The sequence below is a fragment of the Lontra canadensis genome, unplaced genomic scaffold, assembly GCF_010015895.1.
Source record: "Lontra canadensis isolate GAN:19392208 unplaced genomic scaffold, GSC_riverotter_1.0 scaffold24, whole genome shotgun sequence".
NCBI classification, from domain to species: Eukaryota; Metazoa; Chordata; class Mammalia; order Carnivora; family Mustelidae; genus Lontra; species Lontra canadensis.
This window is the reverse complement of record NW_022631018.1, coordinates 22581689-22589476: the sequence shown is the minus strand read 5'-3', so window position 1 is coordinate 22589476 and position 7788 is coordinate 22581689. Positions and strand designations below refer to the sequence as shown.

The 7788-nt window shown below is 44.8% G+C and overlaps 1 pseudogene; it reads right to left on the bottom strand.

Annotated features, from left to right (window-relative positions):
• Window positions 1–558: 558 nt before the first annotated feature.
• LOC116870872 lies at window positions 559–1373 on the bottom strand (annotated as a pseudogene).
• Between the last annotated feature and the right edge of the window lie 6415 nt (window positions 1374–7788).

Below are 7788 nucleotides of genomic sequence, written 5' to 3'. Positions count from 1 at the left end.
TGAGTTGAAATTAAGAGTTGGACACTTAAGGGCCTGAGCCATCAAGGTCCCCCTACTAACATCCTTTTTCTAGCATTTTCTCTGATATGTGAGAGAGTTCATTGGGGACCTCATTTGCCTTCCGAGCTGTAACTGGCAGCACTCTATCAGACATTTTGTCACTGTTGGCATTCTTCCAGCCTCGATAATAGCTTCAGTTTCCGAATCCGCTAGAAAGTGTAGATTTTGTTGAAGTAACAAAAGACTTCAAAACGTTTTTAAACACGAAGTTTTATTTTTTGTTCACATTCTGTATCTAATGTGGATTGGCTGGGTGGATGGAGGATTGCTTCTTGTCTTCCAGATTCCAAAATAATGGTAATTGTGTGTCTTACATAATTTTCAACCTTAGCATCCATGTGTTGTCTAAATGCTAAACACTTTGGCAATAGAACACAAAAACTAATGAAACAATTTCCTTTCACGTTTAACCTTATCACTAGCTTCATTCAAATAAATAGAAAACTCATAACTTAAAACTATTTATTTTTTTGAATTTTATTTATTCATAAAGTCACTTTATTTTTCTTGTATAAAACTATGTGGTGGCCACAGCAGGAACCTGGTGTGGGTCTTTACAAGATGGTCAGTGAATCCCTGATAGGGAGACTTGGTGAACACGGTCTCTTTCCAGAGGTCAGGGGTGACACAGCTGTAGGTCTTGGAAATGGTGTTGAAGACAGCCATGGCAAAGTTGCCCAGTGTGGCAGTGCCGCCCCTGGGTGAGGTGTAGCGGTCGTCAGCACCAGCCATCATCAGGAGCTTCTCGGGCACAGGGGCTGAGACCATACCTCTGGGGGCGCAGTGAGGCGCCCTTGGGCAGAGCCATAGCGGCCGGTCACCTTGCCTGGGACAGCGTTGGGTGGGCTGATCTTGTTCCCCTGGTAGGCTTGCCACATGGAAAGCTTGGCCAAGATGATGGCCCCATGCGTGGTAGTGGTTACCACTTAACACCCAGCCCGACGTGTCCACTGTAATCCCGATGGCAACAAACGTCTTGAACCTGGTCCGCTGGGTAGCACGGTCTGCTTTCGTGCAGGCCTGATCTTCAAAACCTCATCCTTGAGGGATGCTTTCAGGAAAGAGTCTGTGATCTTAGATTCTCTGATGGGCAGGGAGAAGGTATAGATCCCCTCCAGGGACTTGATCTTTGTGTCCTTAACCGGGGAGCCCAGGGTGGTGACGGGGATCCATTCCTTGTCCTCGCCCTTGCCTTCTTGACCTCCCAACCTCTGCCCTCCCCAGACCCACTCTGATCCCTCCCCGATTCCAGCCTGGACGCCCTCAGGAAGGCTCTGAGGGAGCTCTGGACTTCCATCCCAGGGGCTTCCCATCCCAGGCTCCTGCTGCAGCTCTGGCGTTACCGGCCGTCTGGTGTTTTCTTCGAAAAGAAACAGAAACCATCTTATTTTTTTCAATTAGCAAACCTTAGTTGTGAGTTACTGAGCAAAAGTGACCGGACGGCTGAGGGGCTGAACCTCCGTGGCCCACAACAACGTGAGCAGCGCAAGCGATTTCTCCTGGCTTCGGTCCACAGTGTAGTTGACGGAAATAATCCCAGCTCCCAGGCTGGCAGTGCTGAGGGTGGGTGTGGTGGGGATGAGAGGTATTTCCCCAGCGTTCCCCGTTCTCACCCTGCGCTTACAGGCCCCTTGGTAGCTGGGTGGTCTGGGACTATTTCTGACCCCCAAGGGCTAAACAAAGTAAGACCTTCCAACATTTTCTTTCCCTCTGCCACCATGACCGGCAATATTGGAGACGATGGCTGTTCCCTAGGCCTGGGCTCTACACTAAAGAGATGAGAACAAAATCTGAACTTTGTATTTCAAAACCATTTGAAGTTTCTCCGGCACTTCAACAAAATCTGTACTCACAAATGTGTTAAATTGAAAGGAGAGTGTATCGCAAACGCGCTGGGTTATCTAACAGGTCATGAGGGGAAGCTGAACAACAAAAAACCATTCAAGGACTTGAAGGCATCACACCCTTAGGAGACCCTGGATTTGAAGACTGAAATGTGCTGGGGGCTCCTTGTCTTTCAATTCTGCTTTTCCCCTCAACACATCAGCCTTTTTTCTCCTGTGTCAGCACAGGTCAGTCTTTCCGCAGATGAGAAAATATGACTGTGGGCAGTGTTTTAGTTTACGCATTACAGTGTTGGTCGCCTGAAAGGGACTGGGTTAATTTTGTCCCAAGTACGTGAGGAAATCCAAGAAACAGACTCACCGGCGTGAGGCGGTTACCCACCCTGGACCGATCAGCGGGGGTCGCGATGTACCTGCCGCAGCCGACTGACAGGGTTGTGAGGCCCTGGGGCCGCGGGGATGGCGAGGACGGGGCTCATGTGGGACTGCGGTTTCCTGTACTCGTGCGGTGACTTCTTCATACTCACGTGAATGCGGCAAGGGTTTCAAAGGGGTAATTCCCACATAACTATCTTGCTTGTTCAAGTGTTGTTCTTCTTCTTTTTTTAAATGTTTCCTCACTAAGTTTACTAGTTAATTAAACAGGTCAATAAACCATTTATTTTTGGACTCATTTAGGAAAAGCAAATATTTTCTTTAAAACGTGAGGACAACAGAACAAGCAGTTCATGAGGACAAGGTCAAACGTTTCCTAGCTGCACTAACAGTTCCAGAAAGTCTTTCATACCTCTAACCATTTAGTGGAAAGAGTTGGAGAGAACTTTGTTTCTTTCTTAGGGCACTGTGGGTCTCAGAAGACATCAGTCAGAGAAATAAACTTCTGCTCTTCTTTCTGGGTTTATAAGGTATCACAGCAGCCTACAACATCAAAATTGTTACTTAGATGTGAGTTGACTGATGCACAACTTCATAGTGGTTCCAAAAGCTTTGGCCGCATTCTGTCCTGAGCGTGTGCATTTATCCAGTCTTTCTTTCCAAATAGTAGATGCCAATACCGTGCAAGGTCATTGCCATACTTCGGTAGTAAACCTGACCACGCCGATTCCCTGTTCATAGCGCCCGCACTGGCCGTCACGGGGAAGGTGATGCTTCCTGCTTTTTCCTTCCTAAAATGAGGGTGACGATACTGACCTCTTGTAAAAGGGTATAGGCCAGGAATTTTATTTTTCGTTTCTGATCAGAGTTATTTACGATTGCTTAGTTCCCTTTGATATATACATTTGAGAAGGATGTATAACAACCCTTCAGAGTCTGACTTGTTCAACTGTTTGAGGGATAACAATAGAGTAAAGTAAATAAAGTCCTTGGAAAACTTGGGCCTTGGTGCGACCTGAGGCTGCCCCATGGCTCAGATGGAGAATTCTCAGTGTCTCCTTTGTCCATGTTCCCAACTTATTTGTTGTCATCAACAAGAAGGGCCTGAAGCTGAATTGTTAGAAAATATCTGTCTTCCACGTAGCAGTTGTGGCAGTTGTGAGATTAAAATAAAATAAAGATCATTTAGAAATATAAGTGAGTTAATATTTACTCAGAGTGATGCTTCCATATTGGGTTCCTTGAAGTGAACAGAACGCTGCTTAAAAAAAAAAAAAAAAAAATCGAGCAACCGAAAAACAAGAGAGAACTGAAGGCGTGCTGAGTCGTTAGCTTACAGCTTCCTGCGTCTGCCTCACTGGGCTCGATGCCGGACGCGGAGTTTACAGTCACGAGCGGGAATGACACCAGGCAGGGAAGCAAGTCAATGGGAAATACACAGGCGAGTGAATCACAAAAACCGACGATATTGTCTCAGTTAGGGTCTCTTCATCCCGTTGTTAAACTCTCATCTTAGGACTTTGTGCCAATTTTGTTTTCCTTTTGGTTTCTCACCTGGACTTTGACAGGATACATTAGTTTGGTTTTCTCTCCCTTTTTGATGGTGGAGCTTTCTCTGGCTTTTTATGTAAACGTTCTTCTTTGTATGCTATTAAAGTTACCTCTTAAAACAAAAGCCTCATTATATCACTTTCACCTTCAAAGTCTTTAATAGTTACCTGTTAGGAGCAACGTCAGGTAAGGGCTATAATCATGAAATTTAGAAAGTGCCAGAGCGGGCTTTGACTAATAGGAGGTCTCAGAGAAATTCTTCAGCTCTTCTAATCCTCCAGGACTTCATTGGTAAAAGGGAGGCACTAAAGTTATTTTTCTCATAGGATTTTGGTGAGGACGCATTCTCCAGTTTATAGTAACTCAATAAATCATGGCCATTATGGTTGTTTACTGTTGCTTTGAAGGCAAGATTCCTTTAACACATCACTTTATCAAGGATACTGTGGAGATTTCTTACTGGCTGAGACTAGTCTGGATGACTTTAAAAAAAAAAAAAGGATTTTACTGGGGCGCCTGGGTGGCCAGTCGGTGAAGCATCTGCCTTCGGCTCAGGTCATGATCTGGAGGTCCTGGGATGGAGCCCCGCGTCAGACTCCTCGCTCAGTGGGGAGCCTCCTTCTCCCTCTGCCTCTGCCCTTCCCCTCCAACCCACTCATGCTCACTCTCTCTTGTGCTCTCTCTCCCTCTCCAATAAATAAATAAAACTTTTAAAAATTTATATATTTGAGAGGGAGAGAGAGCATGGGAGTGCTACACAGGCGAGCAGTGGTGGGGGAGGGATAGAGGGGAAGGAGGATGGAGAGAATCGCAAGCACACTCCTCACTGAGCATAGAGCTTGATGTGGGGCTTGATCTCACGACCTCGAGGTCTTGACTTGAGCCAAAACCAAGAGCTGGAGGCTTAACCAGCTGAGCCACCCAGAGGCCCCATCTGGATGATTTTCAGTTGCCCTTATAATTCAAGGTTTTCTGTATCTTTGGCCCATCCTACTCTTAAATTTGTATTGTAGTCATGAAAGAATAGTGTTTAGTCTACAGATCCCTAGGAATTGGTTAAAATAGCCCTTGACTCATCTCTTAAAGGCCACAGCATGGTAATGAGACAGGCAATGGGCCTTCTGCCAGCTGCCAGCATCCGTGGGATGCTGACCAGAGACACAGATGAAGGACTTGGTGACTTGGTGGCAATGTCCCCAAGGCCTTCTGGCCAGCAGTCCTCTCTTCTGTGGTGATTGTTATTTATAGCCTTAATTTCTGGAGCATGTAAGTAAGTCACCTCAAAGGAAAGCAAAGAGCTAAAAGGGGATGTTAATTTCCCTTGTATAATTACTTCAAATACAATCACACTGAAAATTATACACTGAAGTATATGTGTGTGTGTGTATATGTATATATATATGTATATATATATATTTATATATATATATATAAAATTTATTTATTTGACAGAGAGAGATAGCAAGAAAGAGAAGATAAGCAGGGAGAGTAGGAAAGGGGGAAGCAGGCTCCCTGCCAAGCAGGGAGCCTGATGTAGGGCTCGATCCCAGGACCTTGGGACCATGACCTGAGCTGAAGGCAGAGGCTTAACCCACTGAGCCACCCAGGCACTCCTGAAGTATCCTGATTACATTTCTGACTTATGAATTGAAAGTCCCTAATAATGAGAGATCACATTTCTATAGTACTCACAGATCTTAAGTACTTTAACCAAAATGCCTCATCTCCTTCCTTTATCTATACAGAGAGCTGAACTTTTCTTGGGGGGGAAAAAAAGGGTCAAAGCAGTATCTTGATTCAACTATAGGAAAATTAGAGTCTTGGATCTGAAAGTTCCTTGCAAAGTTTCTTCCCCATTTTTTTGTTTTGTTTTGTTTTTCATCACAGAGGAGAAAAAGATGGTGGTGCTGAGCTGCCATCAGGGGGAGAGACTCTCAAGCGTCTCTTCTCACTTATCTGCATGCACAAAGTTTTCCTTCATTGGAGGAGAAATACAGATATGATCAGGATTTGGGACACCTTTCCTGGTGTTTGAGGATTAGGGTTGATGGTCAAGTCTGGTGGCTGGAGATGAAGGGAACCATGTCACATCTAAGATAGGAGGAACTAATCTTTGCTGATCTTTTGAACCCCAGCAGACAAATAAAATACTAATTGGGCATAGACGAGACCCTTCTTAGTCCTCGTGATAGAAGAACATTGTAAATGAAGCTGAAGCTTGATTTGAAAGTTTCAGATTATTTAACAATCATGATTGTGTGGAAATATTTGAAATAATGGGTCTTCTGTGGCAGTTCAAGGTGTACATACATATATATACACATGAGAGTGTACAGGCTTCAGGGCTGTGGTTGGACAGATAAGTGTTCCTCCTCTCGGGCCCCTGAGCAGACGTTTTCTAGAGCTATAGTTGGGTATCTTGGAAGATAAAGGGAACTCAGGAGAGTTTCACACTGGAATTTAAATGTTCCAATCTACAGGTGACACATGACTCTTCCACGGGAAGTTTTTTGGTCGGGACTAGTCAAATGATCTCCTGAAACTCAAGGAGGCTATGAAGGGCATGTGCTCAGATGGGGTCATTATAATGACTACTAGTCCCTCCTGCAGAAAATGACTGGCTCACAGACCAGCATGACTGTCAACTGTAACCACACTGAGAAAGTTAATATCCCTGAAGAATATGTCCGTTAGATTGTACGTGGAAGTCAACCGCCTTAGTAACATGGGAGCAGAGCCCTGGGTCTTGATATTGGCAATGGGCTATCCAAGCTCTTTCTGGGAAAAAGGGGTTTAGATGGATAGACGCAAGCCTTTGGTTCTTCTGACAGGTAAATCCCTGCTGCAGAAATGGAAGCATTAGTTCAGCAAAGCCTTAAGTCCACTCAGCGTTTGATTCTTTCAGTTCCCCTTGATCGCATTTTATTAGAATCAGGAAGCTTTTCTGCAAGCGCAGGGGCAGGCGGGTGGAAACCACATCTAGTTCACTCAGTGTGGTTTTATTTCACATTCATACTTTGATACTCTGGCTTTATAGATGTGTTTTCTTGTGAGCTTCATCAGCCTTTGCCCAGCTTCTTCAGTCGAATCAATCCCTGGACACTGAGAAGTGGGACGTTCTGGGCCGATGCGGCTGGAGCCAGGCCCTGAACCATACACAGCTGCCTGGGGAAGGGGCTCTTTTTGTCGTGTGTGGTTTTGTTTTTTCAGGGAAGTTGGCTGGCTTCCCCTGAGTGATGAGTGGCCTCCCCTAACGTTGTCAAAGTCTCCTTCTACATAGTCCTGCCGATATTTACTTAACTCTATCAGGAACACATATGTAGCCCATATTTTAAACTGATGATAACCAAATGAAAATCAAAGAATTTGTAGGAAAACTCTTAGAAAACCACCTTAATAAAATACAGAGCAGCCCACTAAGGCAATGTTCTAGTAACTACAAGTACCATTATTATTTAGTACTTCCAACCATAATTTGAGACATATTAACATGTAACGTATTATTAGCCCCAGGGGTACAGGTCTATGAATCATCAGGTTTACACACTTCACAGCATACACCATGGCACATACCCTCCCCAATGTCCATAACCCCACCACCCTCTCCCTGCCCTCCACCCCCCAACAACCCTCAGTTTGTTTTGTGAGATTAAGAGTCTCTTATGGTTCGTGTCCCTCCTGATCCCATCTTGTTTCATTTGTTCTTTTCCTGCCCCCCAAACCCCCACGTTGCCTCTCTATTTCCTCATATCAGGGAGATCATATGATAGTTGTCTTTCTCTGATTGACTTATTTCGCTAAGCATAATACCCTCTAGTTCCATCCACGTCGTCGCAAATGGCAAGATTTCATTTCTTTTGATGGCTGCACAGTATTCCATTGTATGTATGTACCACATCTTTATCCATTCATCTGTTGATGGACATCTAGGTTCTTTCCATAGTTTGGCTATTGTGGA